Source organism: Phalacrocorax aristotelis, chromosome 5 (genome assembly GCF_949628215.1).
Source record: "Phalacrocorax aristotelis chromosome 5, bGulAri2.1, whole genome shotgun sequence".
In the NCBI taxonomy this organism is placed as follows: Eukaryota; Metazoa; Chordata; class Aves; order Suliformes; family Phalacrocoracidae; genus Phalacrocorax; species Phalacrocorax aristotelis.
The window spans coordinates 61056222-61076089 of record NC_134280.1 but is presented as its reverse complement, the minus strand read 5'-3'; the positions used below and the strand labels follow the sequence as shown (position 1 = coordinate 61076089).

Sequence of the window (19868 nt, the reverse complement as noted above, 5' to 3'; positions counted from 1 at the left end):
GTATGTGATTCATGGTCTTGGTCTCCCGTCTAGCTTAAAAGAAAACTGAAATCATACATAACTCTTCACAAGGTCAGAGAGCATCAGCTGGTAACAGCGAAGAAAATGTTTCAATGCAGTACAAGCTTACGCTAGGCAAAAGGAAATTCTAAAATTGAGGGCAATTATTGTAAGTAATAGAATTACATTAAAACATCATGCATATTGAACGTGCTTAGACTATTTAGATGGAAATCAACATCATCGCAAAGGGAAGACAGCAAACAGTGGTGGTTGAAATACAACCACTCCACAAACAGTGAAAAGTGTGTGTTAATTACATTGTCGATGTTACAAGTACTCGAAACTCTTTATCTCACTTTCTGCTAAATGCTTGCTGTTGTTTAGCCAACTCCCTAGAAAACTGACATCATAAGAAGTACTCAGCACATGCATGCTGTGTCAGTACCACCCATGTGGGATGATCTGTCTGGGTAAAAACAAGACAACAGACACCCTTATCAGATTTTGGATCAGCAAGGCACTCAAAGTGACCAGTAAACTCCCAGTGACCAAAACTTGCAGCACTTTTCGTATTTCCAGAAGTAATCGTGGGATCTCCACAGACAGAAGAAAAACCTACACCTTTTGAGTGTGAGTCGCTGTGTTACGATTTTTGCAATCATAGCGTTATGGAATGCTTTTAAAACAGGAGTCAACAGAAATATAGCATAAAACACTTACACCAATATAAATGACCTATGCTGTAATTTTACTAATAGAATTAAGATAGGTAAGTGCTTTAAGTATAAGAATACCTGATTTTTAAATCTTTGGAGAAGGAGAGTGTTGCTTTTCTCAATAACATAACATTTTTGTTAACCTGGAAAATCCCTGATATGTGGAAATATGCACCAAAAGTATGCCTGGTAGTACTTTTCAATGTTGTTTTCAAGTGTTGTTTTCAATAGTGAAAACAACATAGTGTTAATCAGTTGTTCTACTTCCAGTAACAATGATACAAAGAATAAAACTCAGAAACCAGGGGACAGGACAGGGGGAGAGGCAAGTTGTCCAAACCTTTCCCTTCACACTGAAATTCCCTGCAGGTCTGATAATGCCCAGTTCTCATCTCTGGAGTGAGGTGATAGGAAAGGCTCCTGTGGAGCCAAAGTCTAGAGGGCTGCAGCTCGGACAGCCAGACCTCACCAGCTCCTGCAGGGAACATGGGCAAACTGCAGGGAAACTGGGGTTCTGCACGGCAGGAGAGGTCATGAGGCACCAGCCAGGAGCCCGCTAGGAACCCTGGAAAAGGAGTCGCCTCTACTGTCCGTCCTGTCAGTGCCAGGGCCGGGGCCAGGCTCGGTAACCAGGAGCCTTGGCGTAGCCTTGCCTTCACACCGGCACCAGGTGGTCGGTGGTGGGCGTCCGGCGTTTTCACCCGCTCCGGGCGGGCACACCTACCCTGAGGCGCTGCTGCGCCAGCCCTGGGGCGCTGCGGAGAAGCGGGGGTAAGGCACCTGTCCCGCCAGCCTGGCCGCTCCCCGCCCGGGCTCAGCGGGGCGCGCCTTTGCGGGGTCCGACCGACGCGGGGGTCTCGAAGCGCCCGGACAGCTCCCGGGCGGCGGCGAGGAGGCGCCGCGGATCGCGCATGCCGCCCCCGCCGGGCCGAGCTAACGGCCGCCGCGCGCCGGTCCCGGGCCCCTCGCACCTGCCCGCGCGCCCTCCCCCTGCCCCGCCCCGCCCCGCGCCGCGCTGTCATGTGGGGACGGCAGCAGGTCGGTCCGCGCGGCGGGGGCGGCGCGCGGCGGGGGCGGGCGGGCTGTGTGGGAGGGCGCTGGGCGGGGGGGTCCGGCCTCGGCGGGGAGCTGCGGGCGTCCCCGCGGCCGTGGGGCGCTGCGCCGAGTCGTCCCGGGCGTCGCGGCCGCTCGGCGAAGGCACCGTCGTGCGGGAGCGGGTCAGCGGGTGCGGGGGCTGCGGGTGGCTTCTGGGGCGCTCCTCCCGCTCCTCACAAGGGGATCCTCCGCCAGTCCCACTGCGGGTGCGGCCACGACGCCCGGTGCTGCTCCTGCTCTAACGCTTCGCTCTTGCGGTGAGGGTTAAGGACTCCGCGCTGTTGAGAAGACTTTTAAATAGACGCGGCTCCTGTAAGTTAAATATTTATTCTCACAGTGAGCAAAGCTTTGAAACTCGAGTTCAACTAGCAGTTTAGTAAATAAACCGTTTTATTGACGTAGAACAGTCGATTCAGAAACTCTGCTGTCAGTAATGACATCCGGTTGCCAGCCAAGTTCTCTGAAGTGGAAGTGAGGTGTTCTCCGCTCCCCCCACCGGTCAACAGCTGAAAATTAATTCAGGAAGGAGGTATGTGGGGAAAATAAGATAGTTAAAAGGATGTTCAGAAAAGAGCAGCTGGAAGATAAAACTGGCTATTATGGGCTGTTTTACCACTAAAGAGATAAGGGAGGTAAGAGTATGAGGAGATGTCAAGCGATCTCCAGTTTCATCGTTCGGCACTCATGTTATCACGCTGCTATGATAAAAATACCTCCCTCTTAACATTTACAAGAAGGATAAGGAATCACACCCCTTTGTGTATGATCATTTGTTCAGTTTTGCATGGGGTAAAATAAGATGTTAGGCATTAATTTGGTAGGTCAGTAACTGCAGATCTGACTGTATACAGGTGAAGTGCAATATGTGCTTTTGAAGATTTGCATGTACAACATATTGTATTTCCATAGTCATAAAGGTCTTCTACAATTTCAGATTTTTAATTGCAGGGTTTTGGCAGGAGAGGGAACAGTGAGGGGTACTTTTCTGTGGTTTTTGTTTGTTTTTTCTAAACAGGAATATGTGAACAGGTGCATGAAAGGCTTCATTCTGAAACACACATGGAAATGTGGGAAGAGTATGTGGGAGAGCAAAGAAGGCTGAATTTCAGCTTTCCAGGTTTATTGATTTACTTTGCTTGTGTTCCTGGCTTTGATTTGGATCTGCTGTATGAACTTAGCTAAAATCAATAAATCTTTTTGCTTCCTTGTATCTTTCTAATGGAGAAATGCTTGGGGTAAAACTCAGCACATCAGGAGGGTGAAAGAACAAATTGGGACAAGCCTAAGCAAAATATGGTTTGTTTTTAAATGATATGGATTTACCCTCCATTTTCTGATAGTTCCAGTTGGGAGCAATTTTAAGGGCCTCTTGAACCTAAAGGAAGCCTAGTGTAAATTAGAGCAGAGGGAGAACTCTGAAGAACCTTAGGTTTGTCTTCAGGACAAGTATAGCTTGGTCCCAGAATATGAGGAAAAAATAATATGTAAAAAATTATATTACAATTTATAATATATAAAATCATTTCCAGCCCCCAGTAACAAGACTTAATCTGAGGGATAGCTGAAGGCTGATCTTGACACTGACTGCTGATGTTTGTATCTGTTGTGGACACACATGATACGCCTGTAACTGTTTTGAACTAATGTTAGTGTCAGTTTTGAAAACTTAAATGCTTTATTTACCAAAGCCAGGTAATAACCAAGTGTCTTGGCAAAACATATAGCAGTTTATCTATCGTACATCTGGGACTCTGCCCTATGGAAAGAGCCAAATTAAAGGGAGGGGGCAGAAACTGATTAATCTGTGTGGCTAAAGCATGGTAGGAACAGGGGTGGGAGCATTGTTCCCTGGTTCCGTGTTCCCTTGCTGCTTTCACCTCCTGTCCCAGGAAGCTGAGGAATTAGAGGAATGGTGGCAGAGGGCACTGCTGCTACGATCTTGATATCACTCCAGCAGCCCCATCCATATGAGGACTATGCTAGAAGCAGGGAGGACAGGAAGGAAGTAGGGAAAGAATAAGCAGAGATGGGGTGGGAAGCACTATCCTCTCTTCACCCCTACTGTATCTGATCTCACTTCATCTTTGTTAACATGGTACCAGCAGTGTGGAAAAGTGATGTCTTTCTGTGTGTGCGCGCGCGCGTGTAAAGGAAGCGAGAATATATAGGTGTAGGCATAGGCTAAAGAAGTGCTTTCTGGGTTCTTGAATCAATTCTCCCTGTTTCATCTGTCATGCTTCTGTTAGACTGAGTCTGTTACTCTAGACTGTCTGTGCAGGCTCTAAGGCAGCATAATGTAACTTAATGTGGTAGAGTGTGTTTGAATGGAGGATGGGAAGACAACAGATGGAAAAGAGTAAGTGAGGACCTTAAGATCACCTTCCCTGAACACTTTGACAGGGTCAGCAAACAAGGGGAAAAGGCAGAGGGAGAATGTGCTAAGAGTGCAAAACATGGCAAAATGAAAAAGAACAAAAGATAGTGATCCATGTGCAGCTCTGCTTCTAGCCCTTGGTTACCTAACTTGTTTCCTGTTTGCTGCTTTCCAGTCTCTTTCTCTTCAAAACAAACAAACAAACTCCCACAAAAACCTCTAAAGCACTTATCCCTAGACACTACTTTCACTCTTATTAGACTATTCCCAGACAGACCAGAAACTTAGTTCACTTTCCCCACAGCTAGGGATTTGTTTGAGCCTTTCAGCTCAAACAAATGAGGGCCTTGACCTGGTAAGATTAGCAAAGGACTATGCTCATACATGGAATTCAGAGCCTCAGTGGGACTCTGCTAGTTAGCAAAAAATCCACCTTCCCCCCTCCCTCCAAAAAAAAAGATATTTACAGGAATAGGGTGAAACCTCCTTCTTGATTTTTATGTCCATAGTACGTTTCAGAGGATTCAGTGTTTATCAAAGTAGAAAACTGACTCATAATGTGTTTTGTGATAGTGATCACTCGGTATAGATGCAAACACATTATCATTCAAAGTACCGTACCAAGCAAGGCTTTTCTCCATTTTCCAGAAATACCTAATGGTGTAGAAATAGTATTGCAACAGAAGACGATGTTGTTTAGGGCAGTAGACTTTTCTGTTAGTGAAGCTGCATCATTCAAATCTTTGGAGAAGTTTATAATCTCAGATTGCTACCTCATCCTCAGAGTTCAGTGAATTCAACTTCTTAAGGTATAATCTTGAAATTCTCATAAGCTACTGAATAAAGTTTAGCCAGCAATGGCTGCCCTTGGATGCACTTGATCAGTTACCAGAGTTCAGTAGATGCATATGAAATAATTTCGCTTCAGTAACTTGATCCCTTGAAAATGGGAAGGTTTAAGCAGTGAACTATTTTAAGTTCTCTAAATTTTCCCCAGTCTGCTCTTGTCTGTTCTGTGCTATCAACTCACCTGTTACTTTGAAGAGCTGAAGAAACTGAGACTCCCACCTTTGGACAATCTGTTCTTTAACTTTGTCTAAGCACCAGCTCTGACATGATAACATATCTTTGATAAACTGCGACAGCTTGAATTTCTTCCTGCACCCCTTTACAAAATTTTATAGTTGTTCTTCTTTTAGATAGATGCACATTAAGCAACAAAATAAAGGCGCTTTTGTTGTAGCTAGATGCCTCTGCCTATGTTTTAGCACGTTTTTATTTCAAGTGTCTTGTGACCTTGTAACATTACAGTTACCTCTCTTGTTTTGCATCTTCCTGTGTTTATTTGCTGTAAAACCATTTCCCAATAGCACTTTGCTCTTATTTGTCAATTAATTGATGCAGAGAACAAAGAAGTTAAATTACAAAGATAATTTCTATCTGAAAGAAACATAAAAAGTAAAACCTAATGGCACTGTTACCAGCCTGGGTCAATTTGTGGATTTTATGTTTATACTGTGCATCTGCCAAGTTACAATGTAGTGGTTTAAAGGACTGTAAGTATGACCTGGATTTTAAACTCTAATTTGATAACCTGTATAGCAAGATTGTTATGAATATGGTGTAGCTTTCTAGTATTTCTGGAAGACCTGTAACCCAAAGCCTCTGAGGGGCAAGAGCTGTATATTTTCATACTGATCAAAGAAGAAATTTTGGTGTCTTCACATGCATAACACAGGACATTATTTCTCTGCCAGGTGATCAAGAAAGTAATGGGGAGCCATTAGTGTTTTTCTCAACTCTGTGTGTGTGATATGAGATATATTTATTTTACATCCACATAAAAATGTGTGTTCATCTGTTTAGCTGAATTTTCCAGGTAAAACCTGAAGTAACTGAAGTTAAAAGTTGAGAATTAAATACAGGGGAAAAAATAGAACATTTTGTGGTTTAGAGAGGGGAAAAGATAAGAAACCTGATGGTGACCAGATAGCATGTGGCAGACAACATGCCTGGAATGGTAAATGATGGATCTGACTTCTAAAAATTTGCAGTGACAGAGTGTGAACTGCTGATTGTATGAGACGTCTTTTGCATATCACCCAAGGACATGGTGCTAAATTGATGATGGTTTCCTGAAGCAGGTGTGAATTTGGAGAAAACAGATTAGCAGGCCTGATGCTCCTTCAGCAAAATCTTGAATTAGGCTGGAGGGGTGAAATAAGACTGAATGCTCAAGGTCAAGACATGCTGAATGGAAGAAAAAGACAGGTCCAAAGTCTGGCTCTCTTACAAGTGTTGCTTATCAAAGGCTGACTGCAAGTCGTTTTCATTAAAGAAACAATGTAATGTCGATGAATATTCATAAAGAATGATTCATTTGTTGGCTATGTCTTCATACTCTTTAAGATCAACAGATCGTATGCCAGTTAAAGTAATTACTGAAGATAAATCTAAGCTGCTGAACTCTAATCTGGATTTCAAGCACTGACAGTATGGGAACTGCTGTTTTACTTTATCCTCTTCTGAAAACAAGTCTGGTTGGTCTCCACATTCAGAGGTGACTTAGCTGGGGGTGCCTTCTTGTTTCTGTCTACTGCTCACAGAAAGCATTTTCTTTCCAAATTGCACTATTCTCAACCCAAAGTTTATTTCAGAAGTCTTAGTTTCACAGGGAGAAATATTTGCCAAGTGTCTCTTGAATATAGTAAATCATATTTTTATTTCACTACAATACAATGCAGATGGTAGCATCTGCTTTAATAACGCATAATCAGAACATCTTATTCAAATGATATTGCAGTAAGATTTATGAATGTGTTTCTGTGAAGATGATAAACTGATGTATGTAATCCAGTCAGTTTCTAAACGGAAGTATTTTGATGTTTCGCTCCAGAGAAAAAAAATTCTGTAGCAAAGACCTTGAGGAGGTAAATCCAATATTATAAATAGATGGGAAACCAGTACAAACCTTCCTGGGAATCAAAGCTTTTGCATTTCACCTGGATGGTATTTGCTGTGTGCAGTTAGCATTAGACAAGGGAGGTATTAAGATCATCTTGCATAAGACTTCTCCATCTTTTGCTTAAAATGTTCTATCATTCTGTAGTTCATAATGAAATTTCTGCTAAATCATCTTTGTCCTATACATTCAGTGCCTTGGTGACACTCCAGCCAATGTTAACCTGCATACTAACAAAAACAAGCTCTTAGGAACTGAAGTAGGTGATCCAAAGAGATGCCTTCCAACCTTAACTATTCTGTGACTCAATTATTCTGTGTTAACACCTCCATTAAGTTTGAGCACAGGTCTTTCCTTCTTTTCATGTGGAAAACCTTTTTTTTTTTTTTTTTTTTATTTTAAAGTTTGTATTCCCAGCCTAAGATATGAAATTGTGCTTGGTTTATTTATGATTGTAACCTCTCTATATACTTTGCAGTGACAGTACAAGTGAGAAATCACATAAGCATGGGTCTTCTTCCAGTGGCCTTGCCATCACTGTCTAGTTTCACTGGCAGATTCATGGTCACCCAGCAGACCAGGAGAAAAAAATGGCAAAACAAATCACTGGATCTTGAGATGTGTTCAGGACATCTATTAACAACTTCAGAAACTGTGAGGCTGTAGGAAATGAGGTAATTGCTTCAATCCAGAAGCTCAGACATGGGCCCCAGCTACCTCTGTTAACTGCATTAAATGTACTTACTACTAAAAAATCCCAAACAACAAAGCAAAAAAGCACCACGCCCCCAAACAAACAAAAAAAACCTCCTCTAGCTGAACCTCACGTATGTTTATGCAAGTGCTATGTAAGCATATATAAGTAAAGCATTTGTTGTAACCTTTTTTGTAAGAAATACTTCAATAATTGTTTCAAGAAGGGAAGAAGAACAAATCTTAAAATTTTGAGCTACTTAAATGCACCAGAAACACAGACTGGTTGTAAAATGTCAACAAAAGTAGGGCCTGTAATTTGCTTAAAGAATGTGTTCATTGCATCTGAAAAAAATAAAAATGAGTCAAGTAAATAGGGTTTTTTTCTTGAAAGTAGTCTTTTGTAATGAAAAGTATACATACAAAGTATTTTAGTATCAGTACAGATTATATTAAACCTGAAAATCTCTGTCATAAACTTATAAATGATTAGTTAAGTATATCTTGAATGAAAATGTTCTTCAATGCAGGAAGATGAATGCTTCCAAAGTAGTAATTTTACCTGAAACTGAAAAGAGCACTTTATGGCCTGATCTGGCAAACTTCATATGTACAAAAGGAAAATTATATTGGAGCCTTTTATTACCAGAAGAAAGGAGAGTTGTTATAACAAGCTTTTATACAAGAAAAAGATCTGTTCTGGCCTGCTTTGCAGAACATACTGTAGTGTTGTGAAAAATACTTAATAGCCCACAACAGTTACTCACCTATACTTTGTCCCATGCATGCAACGTTTCATAACAGTTGTAGATTAAGTTAAGGATTAGAAAACTGTTGCAAGAATTGTGGTCCAAATCTGTTTTGCTTTGATTGTATTCTCCGTTTTAATTAGGAAATTTGGTAGCGTCTTATGTTTTGTTTGTAGACTGTGAAGCTCAGCTGGTTCTCATTTCATGTAAACTACTTGCAGAAGGATGGACTGTAGAAGACTGCCTGGGGAGAGGAGTTTGTGTTTGGAGTAAATGATTTGGTACAACGGGAATTCATGCTCTAGAATGAATTTAGTTTGGATTCACCAGTCATTTGTAGTTTTTCATTTAGTCAAAGCCTCTTATTATCCAGGGACTTTTTGTGAAGAACAGGACTAGCAGCTGCTCACTTCCTTTGGAAACACAGATTTGGGTACTCAAAAGCAGAGGTTCCAAATCAGTTGAGACTGATAAAACTGCTTAGTTTGCCAGACAGTATGCCTGTAAATATAACCTTACAGCAAATGTATTTTATTTGATTTTCTTAACCAAGTAAACAGTACTCTTTCTGTCATGGAGCAAAACTATCCCTTATCAGTAAGGACCAATAGAGAAGAAACAATTTCCTCATGACAGAGCACTATTTCAGTGTCTGTTAACATGACCATAATTTTCTTTTCAAGTAGGAAAAGACTGGATATAGGGTTTGGGTTTTTTTTTAATTAATAAAACTGTATTGAATATTTCTACTTGGAGTTTTTGAAGACCACTGAAACACAGGGGACTAAATCTCTCATATATAATAGCAAGTCAAATTTTACTTACATATTTAGTATGAAAGTATAAAGATGCCATGATCACCGATATGGGAGAACACTTTGATCCATTTTCTGGAAAATGAAATAAACTGCAGAAACTGACAGTGAACTCTGATTTCCTTTTCTCTTCTGAAATAGAAGAAAAACTTAATTTCATCCAAAGGATGGTCATTTCAATAGTTCAATCTTTTTTCAATTGTTTTTTTTATTTTTATTTTTGTGTGCTGTCACCTGGCCCCATATGCAAGAAACTTCTGAGAGATTTTTCATAAAGACAAATCAGCTGGTAGCTGTTAGGGATTAAAGGAGTTTGCAAGCCATTAGCCTGAAATAATTTCTTGTTGTGGCTGTTTTAATAAACAGGTCCAATAAAGACATTGTTATCAAACAGTAAACTACACAATCAAGATATTACCTCAGGAAACTCCATAAGTTTATTCACAATCAGACCAAATACGAGGAGTAAGCCTTTCAAACATTTCTAAAAAGCTGCTCTGAGTCTTAACATGAAATACTCTGAAGTAAGACAGGATGCATCAAAGCCTGATACTCAGCATACCTCAGGTGTTATGGCTGTTTGGGACTGTGACGGTGCGCTTTAGGACTTCTGGCCTTGCTATAATGACGCTTAAGCCCTTTAAAGTAATATAAGAATTCTCTCATTTGCCTTCTATTAAGTACAAAGGTGTCTAATCCATTTATTTGACTAACTTTATAACAATGTATTGCTTCAGGTACTGTTATACTCTAGCATTTGCAGTAACAACTGCAATTTTTACATTTATTTCAATCTTATGAAAGTGTTTTTCTTTGGACTGGAAGTAACACATAGTAGCACAAATTTTAGGCTATAGTGTTAATTTTTGCCAAATATTTTTGGGTCAGTGTTCACATTCAGGTAGATAATTAAAATTCTTATCTGCAAATTAAACTAGAGAAATCCTATGTATGTTCATTATAATGGTTTAACTTCTATTCTTTTCATGCCCTAAAAGTAATAGGAATTCGCTATTAAAAGAAAATAAAAATGATCCTTTATACATAGCCCATTGATGAATTATGCTGACAGCATCCTGAACTTCAGATGTAAATATTTATATAAAACCCAGAAGCATACTGAGTTTATGAACGGGTCTCTTCCTAGGTCCAGTTCTTGCATTCAGTTTGTGTTGAGAAAGGCATTTTTTAATTTGCAAACTTCCAAAAGCTTTCTGAATTAAGTGTCCTAGCAAACCTGTCAGCCAAAATGACTAAACTGGAAAATGGTAGATTTGGAGGCTCATACATGGAACCGGTTTTACTGAGCAATTAGTCTCTTTCTGGAAGTGACATATACTTTTTAAGTTTTGCAAATTCAAATAGGCATTCTGTTGTGTGGAACTGCAGCTGTGCATTTTCTTATATCTTTCCTAGTCCTATGTATCATGTATATTTTATAGGGAGAAATTTAAATTTATTTGACTTCACCTTGATAACGTGATTTGACACAGACCTTGTTCATTTTACGTTTGTATAGAACTGAGAATAAACCCTTCAAATGGTTGGCAGAAATGGCATGATGGGCTTTGTGGTTGGTAAGAACTCTAGAATGCCTAGCATGGTTGATAGTAAAAGGTGCTGTATGTAACAGTAGGCTTCCAGGATCTCTTTTGTATCCTGTTTCATCAGACGTATTTACTTTATGGAAGCAGCATTCTGGGCACTTCAGAACTCTTTTGTAAGCCTATAAAAAGTTGGTATCAAATACTCAAAACTGGATATACAGTTACCTGAAACTTACTTGTAGTTGGGCGATAGAGTGGAAACATTAGCAACGCATGTAGGTGAATGTGAAATAGAAAAGCTGAGCACTTGAGTGGGTTTTCAGTGTGGTGATTCTGTTAAGATCCTTGGCTAAGTAAGCATGTCTTTCTGTAAGCAAATATAGCTCCTCCATATACTAGGTCATTGAGGACACCTATATATCTAGGCACACATTCATTATAGGCTCCTTTGTGTTCCCTCTAAAGTCAGCTTCTGGTTTCAGTGGGTGCTTAATCTGTCTCTGGTCATCTCGGTATTCATTTTTCTTCTAGGATCCACTGGAGAAACAAGAACAAAGGATGTTGCATTTTTCTTGCCACCAGTTACAGTGTTTCTTCAGCTGGGAGATATTACAAGTTTCTCTCATCTGTGTGAATCTTAAAAATATTAAATGTTGCTTTTGGATGTCAAGTTACTGTTGTGTCTGTCTTGCAACATTGCCTCTCTGTATAATGCTTTTTCTCATAATCAGAAAATTATGTTAATCCATTAAGTATGGAAAGTAAATATGATAGGAAAATATATCACTCTCTGATTTAGAAATCAGCTATAGCACAGTGGCTGATACAGTTACTTTCTTATGTGTTGGCCAGTTCTACAAGGAGTAAGATATCCCATATTCTGAATAATGGAGGAGCAAAATCAACAAAACGTGTCATTTTACTTGCCATGGAGAATTTTTGCCTCTTGGTTATACCTATTCTTTAGGCAGAGAAAGAAGAAAAACTTGAAGACAGATTTTTCCAAAGATGTTTTCATTAAACTTCAGGAAGCAATCAATGTAAGAATGTCTTGTTTCTACGCAGAGGCATTAAACTGACACAGCTGTTAAAATTTATATTTTCGTTAATGTGATGAGTGATGTGGTGCTTTTCATAGTGATACATTTGTTGTTCCTAGTTTAATGCTTTTAATCCAAGCAGATTCACTTACGTTGAATTTGCCATTTCTAGCAGAAGTAGTATATTTTTCCTTTCTTTGTTTCCCATGCTTTCCTCAAAAATGCTACAGAAGCTTAAATTTATACAGAAGTACTTGCTACTGTTAGATCCTGTTAGTGTGAATTCAGCATGTTTGTGTTCACAAATGCAGGGTGGGTCATATTAAACCAGCCTAGTGATGTTTCCAGTTATTTTGCTGCACAAAATGTTTCAAAGAGGAAAAAATACAAATACAAAATTAAATTTTACAAAGTCAAAAAATCTGTCTTTTTTAGTATTTGTTTTTAAGCCTTACATCTAAAGCTGAGTGTAGACTTCACGAAAGTCTTCATGTCACATTAATAAAGTTGAGGCAAATTCAGGACACAGCTTTATAACCTAAGTAACCTAGAGTAGAGCATCTTGTAATGAGATAGTCATAAGAAATATCACTTAGTTTTGTCTATGTCGGACTGTTTCTCTGTGTAGTGTTACCTAGACCTCAGCTTTTTACCTTAGAAAACTTGTGGATGAAGATTATCTCTTTTGATTACAGAAAATCAGTTTTCTAGCATGTTAACCCTCCTCTTTGTTCTGAGGTTCTGTTGCAGAAAAACAGATCTCTGGTATCTCAGTGTCTGCTGGTGTCAATTCCTCTACCAATCCTCACCTAATTTAGTGTCTGGCCATTTTAAGGAATGCTTAGTGCTCTCTGCTCTTCTAATCCTCCAAAGTGAGTTATTTCTGTAAAGATCTATTGCTTTTACTCTGTGTGGAAACACATATTTACCTATGTCATCATGGATTTCTTTTGTGGCATTGTTCTCAAGGTCAGAAATACCCTGTAACTAGAATGCTACATGTAGCCTTGGTCATCTCATCTCAACAGTGGTAGAATAAAACAAACAAGTATATAGAGAAGCAGCAAGTGTGTTGAAATGTATGGATTGGGTTTTGAGGAGAGACTTGCAGGATAATGTCTCTTCAGTTAAACAGGGATGTTGTAGGGGAGAAAGGGAAATAGAACTGGAAAGGGACTGTAAGATAGTGGCAAGAAAAAGTGAGCAGTGATTAACCACTGGTTTGGTTTTCAGGTGTATTTTTTTTTCTGTAATGTCAGAGCATTCACTGAAAAATTATACAAAATGTATTTGGAAAAGAAATCTGATAAATCTACAGAGGGTAGGTCCTTCAACATCTATGAAATGTGTTGGTTCCTATCCAGTCTGTGTTTCATAAAGACTCATGCTTGCTGACTGTTGGGAAAGATAGAGCAGGAGACTACTCACTATGCACCTGTGTTGCACTGAACATCACTGGAGACAGAGCACTGGGCCAGACAGACTTTTAGTCTGAACAAGCATGACTGTTCTTATGGTGTCATAAGAGTTCCAAAAATACATAGCTGTTTTCTGCTTCTGAGTCATATGAATCTGATGGATACCTGTCTTGATTACACTACAGGCAATAATAAATAGAAGTTGAGGCACTAGGACCAGGGGCTGTATGGGTTCTAAAAGCTAAGCCAGTTGGCTGAGGAATGTTTGCTCTTTGTTGGCAAGGCAGCTGATTTTTACAACAATCCTCTGTGTACATCAAGGAACTGAAGAAAATAGACACTGTGAGCAGATCTGAAAATTGGACCTCCTTACGTTCCTTTGAGATACCAGATCTTCTGGCCCTATGTTAGCAGTGGCCTTCTTCAATGAAACATCTATGTTTTCAGACTAATATTCCAAATGGTACCTGCATAAATTAATGCAAAATCTGTTTCTCAGTGCTCATATACACTTCTGTATCCACAGTGGGATTTATACACATGTACTTAATAGATTAATCAAGGAAGTATTAGTAGTGTTTGTTCTGCTGAGTTGGTTCAATTACACAGCTTAATGGGCAAGAAGAATTATTTCCATTTACAAACTTTACTGAAATGCAAAAAGGCAAATAAAAATTGAACACTATGATTTTCCGTAAGGGCCTGGCCTGATCCAGTAGGTTGTCATGGCCAGGCTGAGAAGCCTTTGTTTCGGAGATAACTGAGAAAGCCTTACAACTATTTGTAAGAAATGTTATTCCTAATTCTCAAGTTTTAAATCATGCTTTTTCCATCAGTATAGTTTGTCTAGATTTTTAGGATTTTTGTAGAGGCTGGCTTTGAATACTTTTGTTAATCATATATACCTAATGTCTCTCAATTTCTGTCAAGGTCTTGTCCTCTGTTTTACTCTAGCATAAAAAGTTCAATGGTGCATTAATTCTGTGTTTACTTTTATTACTGTTTCTCACCTTTCAGTTTACTAGAGCATGAATTTACTTTCACAGGATCATTAATTATATAATTTCTCAGTTTGTTTTTCCTCTTGAATGTTATTGTTGGGGTTTTGTTTAGTTTGGGGTTTTTTGGGGGGTGGAGGGTGGGGCGTGGAGAGATGCAGTTTTCCAGGCGTTGGATCTGGGGTTCAGTAACTTAGGTAACCTAGTTGAAATTTCGACCTTTATGGAAGAAAATTTGAAGCTGTGACCTTGAGGCCAGTGAATACTTGAGATTATAAGGGAAAGAAAAAAACTCCATAATTTATTTTAAATGTCAGAATTTTGGAGGTCTAGAATCATAGAATGTCCTGAGTTGGGGGACCCACAAGGGTCATCGAGTCCAACTCCTGTCCCTACACAGGGGCCCTGTCCAAGTGGTTCTTGAATATCACCAGGCTTGGTGCTGTGACTGCCTCCCTGGGGAGCCTGTTCCAGGGCTCCACCACCCTCTGGGTAAAGAACCTTTTCCTAATATCCAACCTAACCCTTCCCTGGCCCATGTTCCTGCCATTCCCTTGGGTCCTATCACCAGTCACCAGGGAGAAGAGATCAGCGCCTGCCCCTCCTCCTCCCCTTGGGAGGAAGCTGCAGACCGCGATGTGGTCTCCCCTCAGCCTCCCCTTCTCCAGGCTGAACAAACCAAGTGACTTCAGCCGCTCCTTGTACAGTTTCTCCTCTAAACCCTTCACCAACTTCATGGCCCTCCTCTGGACATTCTCTAGTAGCTACTACTATATCCTTAATATACTGTGGCACCCAAAACTGCCCACAGCACTCGAGGTGAGGCCATGCCAGCGCGGAGCAGAGCGTGACAATCCCCTCCCTCACCTGGCTGCAATGCAGTGCTTGATGCACCCCAGGGCACAGCTGGCCCTCTTGGCTGCCAGGGCACGCTGTCGGCTCATGTTCAGCTTGCCATTGACCAGAACTGCAGAGCTGCTGTCCAGCCTCTCGTTCCCCAGTCTGTCTGTACATCCAGGGTTGCCGTGCCCCAGGTGCAAAAGCCGGCACTTGCCCTTGTTAAACTTCATATGGTCAGTGTTTGCCCAGCTCTCTAATTTGTCTAGATCTCTCTGCCCTCAAGAGTGTCAACAGCTCCTCCCAATTTTGTGTCATCAGCAAACTTAATAAGTATTCTTTCCAGTCATGCATCCAACTCATTTACAAAGAGATTAAAGGGTACCGGCCTCAAGATGGATCCCTGTGGAACCCCACTAGTGACCAGCTGCCAGCCCGATGTAACCCCATTTACTATAACCCTTAGAGCCCGACCCATCAGCCAATTGCTCACCCACTGCATTACGTGTTTATCCAGCTGTGTGCTGGGCATTTTGTCCAGGAAGATACTGTGAAAGACGGTATTGAAATCTTTACTGAAATCGAAAAAGATCACATCAATTTGCTTCCCTTGGTCAACTACGTGGGTAATAGTAACCTTGTCATAGAAGGATATCAAGTTTGTTAGGCTGGACTTTCCCGTCATCCACCGATGCTGGCTAGGACCAATGACTGCATTGTCTTTCAGGTGTTTTTCAATAACTCCCAGGATAATCTTGTCCATAATTTTACCAGGCACAGAAGTGAGATTGATGGGCCTGTAGTAACCGAGGTCATCCCTGTTCCCCTTCTTGAAGACTGGGACAATGCTTGCCAGCTTCCAGTGAACTGGGACCTCTCCAGATTCCCAAGAGCATTGAAGAATCATTGGGAGAGGTCTCGCTGTGACATCAGCCAGCTGATGGGACCCCATCAGGCCCCATCAACTTACAGGGATCCAGCTGGAGCAGCAAGTCCTGCACAAGTTTGGGGTTTGTTAGGAGTTTATCATTCCCACAGTCATGGTTCTCTAGCCCAGGGCTCTGGAGGTCCCTGCACCCACCATCAGTGTTGAATACCAAGGCAAAGAAAGCTTTAAACATCTCTGCCTTGTCTATGTTCCTGCTTGTGAGGTGACCATTCTCATCAAGCAACAGGCCAATGTTATTTCCTGCCTGCCTTTTGTCAATGTATTTTAAAAAGCACTTTTTATTGTCCCTCACAGAACTGGCCAGCTTCACCTCTAATTGAGATTTGGCTGCACATATTTCCTCCCTGCAGAGGCAAACAGCATCCCTGTAGTCCTTCTATGTCACCTGACCTTGCCACTTGTCACCTCACCACTGGCCATATACTTTCTTTTTTCACCTTATTTCTAGAAGATATCCCTGGTCAGCCAAGCCAGCCTTTTGCCTCGCCTGCTTGACTTCCTACACTTTGGGGCTGTCTGCTCCTGTGCCTTTAGGAGGCAGTACTTAAAAAGCGACCAGCACTGATGGACCCCAGCACCTTCAGAAGCTTTTTCCTAGGGGACCTTAGTAAGTAGTTCCCTGAGCGACCTGAAGTCTGCTCTCCTCATGTCCAGAGTTGAGGTCTTGCTGGCAGCTTTCCTCCTGTCACCATAGATTTTAAACTTGACTGCTTCACCGTCACTGTGGCCAAGGCAGCCCCCAGTCTCCACTTCACCCATGAGGACCTCTCTGTTAATAAGCAACAAGTCAAGGAAGGCACCCTTCCTGGTCAGTTCCCTTAGTACCTGTACCAAGAAGTTGTCATCCAGATGGTTTAGGAGCCTTCTGGGCCTGTTTGTCCCAGCTGTGTGGTACTCCCAGTTGATATCTGGCAAGTTGAAGTCCCCCATAAGGACAAGGGTAGATAACTTCTTAATTGTAATACTTCTAAAACTAAATGTGAACTGTAGTACCAAATTTGACTTTTAAATACAAAGATGAATGGCATACATTTTAAGACCAGAAATGTTCAGGTTTTGCTTCAGAAACTTTCCTCTTATGTATTTTACCAGGTAATGCTTTGTTCAGTTGAAGTTTAAATCCAAGGCATTTATTGATTGTGGTTTTTTGAAATTTTAACTAGCTAGAAATTGGAACTAGTCCAGATGACAACTGAAGTAAAATGATTAGGGGTTTGTTTTGGGTGTTTTTTCACTTAATATAATAATAAATAATGAATGCAGTTTCGGTTTTAAGATTTGCAGAGTTGGAAGCTACAACAGTTCCCTTTATACTGTGTATAATAGAGAGAAATCTTAAAATATAACAATTTAAAATTAAATTATGAAGTGCTTTTTTAAGCTTTTATGAACAATGTTTAAAACAACACTGAAGGAATGAAGGGCTTTCTACGGTTGATAGAACTGCTATAGAGAGGAGCAGAAGAAACCTCACTTTGCACATGCCATTCTGTCAGCATCAGCTTTTATATGTAAGGATGAGACTTTGTACAAACATGAATCAGGAAATTTGGTTATGGCACCAATAGCAACTGTAACTTAATATCCATGAGTCCTGTGGAGGAGTTACTATGAGGTGATTTGTGTTCTTAAAGTATCAGTCAGATAATTTAGTGTATTTTTAAGGGTGCTTTCTTTTTTCCTTCCCCTTCCCTTCCCCCAAAATTGAAATTCAGACTCATATTAGAAAACTTAATGGGTTTATTTTTGAAAACAGATGTTTCGCATTGACTTTGCTACTTCATAATGCAGTAAATTTAACCACATTCAGTTCCCTTAATATTTTAAATCAAATTATTTAGGGTAATATGTTTGAAAGCAGCATAGTTCTTACTGCTTGTCACCCCAACTTTTGTCAGCAGCACACAAATGTGGGGGTTTTACCGTGCCAGGGTAGAAATATCCAGCTGTCTGCAGAAATTAGTTTAGCTTATTTAGTTAATGAGCTTACTTAGCTCATTTTCATCATGGAGGTATTGTACTAGCACTGTGCTTCACCTGAGGATGTCCCTTCATATAAGGGCTCCCAGCAATATGTTGACTAGAGACTTTACCAGTTCTTCTACCATCTACGTGAAACAGTTGAGTATCAGGTCTTCATTCAACTTTGGCTAATCTGTATTTCTCTCTAGAGCTTCCCCCTCTCCTTTAGTGTGGACCCTTTACCCTTTCTAGCTGAAAAAATATTTTTTGAATTCCAATTCTAGTTATTCTTAAAAAACCCTCCATAGTCTTGTTTTTATTTATTTTTATTACATAAAGGGTAATCAATTAAGGAAGGGTTCCATTTACCTTTCTGCCTATTGCAAGGAAGCATATGAAGGGGAAATAGAGCAAGTAGTGTCTGTATTAACAAATAAATTAAATTTAAGCTATAATCAGATTAATAAGATTTCTGGCTGGATAGTCCTGGAGGATGCTGCATAAGTAGTGTTCCTTGAGCGGTCATTCTAGTGATCATCAGAAATTCTTCAGTTCCTACCAGCTGTGGATGGTTATTTAGGATTATGGATTAACTTAATTAGAGACATATGCCAGGTTCTAAAAGGCCAGGATCCAAATATGTATTTATAACTTCTGTATTTGTTGGTGTGATGGAAACTACTGAGCCAGGTTGGAGAGATGAATCAGCAGTTGTCTTCCTGTGGGGTGACTGGATACAATCCAGCACATGGCTGGGGGAGAAGCAAGGTGGGAAATGGCGGGGGTGGAAGTTGTGCACATTTGTTCATTCCAGCTCAGGAGTCATCCTGCAGCTGAAAAAAGCATGGAGGACTTCTGAAGCATACCCAAGCCACTTGATATTTCATTACACCATTAAGTTCAAAGCAATGTGATACTTGAATTTGAATCTTTAAACTGTTTACAAACACGTATTTATTCATCCTGAAGAAAAGGTGGTGGTAACTAATTATTAGCTATGTCTTTTGAATGTAAGAAGAATTTGTAGGCCACGCAAAGCATTGCTATTAAGGCAAGATCTGGATTTCAGGAGTTTTTGTCAAAAACCACACCCCTCTCCATAACTGATAAAGTTGGCAACCTCATTATTAGAAGCAACCTTGGAAAAACATCTGACTTATGAGTTGCCTAAATGTTCATGCTCTTATCTCTGGACAGCTGCTGGTTCAAGGCAGGCATAAAAGATTCAAATTTAATTAAGGCTTTTCATAATTCTAAGGAACATCTTGCTCATAGTAAATACATCTGTTAAATATTATGTTCTTTTTGGACACAGTAAGCTGTAGTTTTACATACAGAAAGTAGGTTAAGAAATTTGCAAGGGATATTGGCTCTAAGCACAATAGTTTTACCAGAGGTTTTTCTTTTTATTTGAAATGCAAATCTCAGATTGGGATTTATAGGGTAAAACTAGCTGAGCAAAATAAATTTAGGGCATTCAGACCAGTTTGCTCTGTCTGCACTTCCTGGGAGATCTTATTACTTAGGTAATTATAACAAACAGGGTTGCAATAACTTTATCTGTGGGCTGGGCTCTAAATTAGTATGAGCATGTGCTCAGAAGGGATGATAATAATTTAGACTTATGTCTGCTTAACAGTAAAACTTTGGCTATTCATAGTGAGCAATTTTTACTGGTCAGGCAAAAAAGTAAATTATTTTCTTCTTAGG

The 19868-nt window shown here is 40.3% G+C and overlaps 1 protein-coding gene and 1 long non-coding RNA gene across 2 annotated transcripts in view; one reads left to right on the top strand and one right to left on the bottom strand.

The window, feature by feature from the left end:
* The window catches only part of LOC142057929 (uncharacterized), a 363120-nt gene extending 361417 nt beyond the window's left edge, over positions 1-1703 (bottom strand). The window contains exon 1 of the long non-coding RNA XR_012660813.1: positions 1444-1703. This is a non-coding gene — a long non-coding RNA (uncharacterized LOC142057929). The remainder of the gene's footprint in view (positions 1-1443) is intronic.
* A 124-nt stretch (positions 1704-1827) lies between these two features.
* Positions 1828-19868, top strand: part of PPFIBP2 (PPFIB scaffold protein 2) — a 110556-nt gene continuing 92515 nt past the window's right edge. The window contains exon 1 of the mRNA XM_075094877.1: positions 1828-2126. The gene's annotated coding sequence lies outside the window, so the exon portion shown is untranslated. The remainder of the gene's footprint in view (positions 2127-19868) is intronic.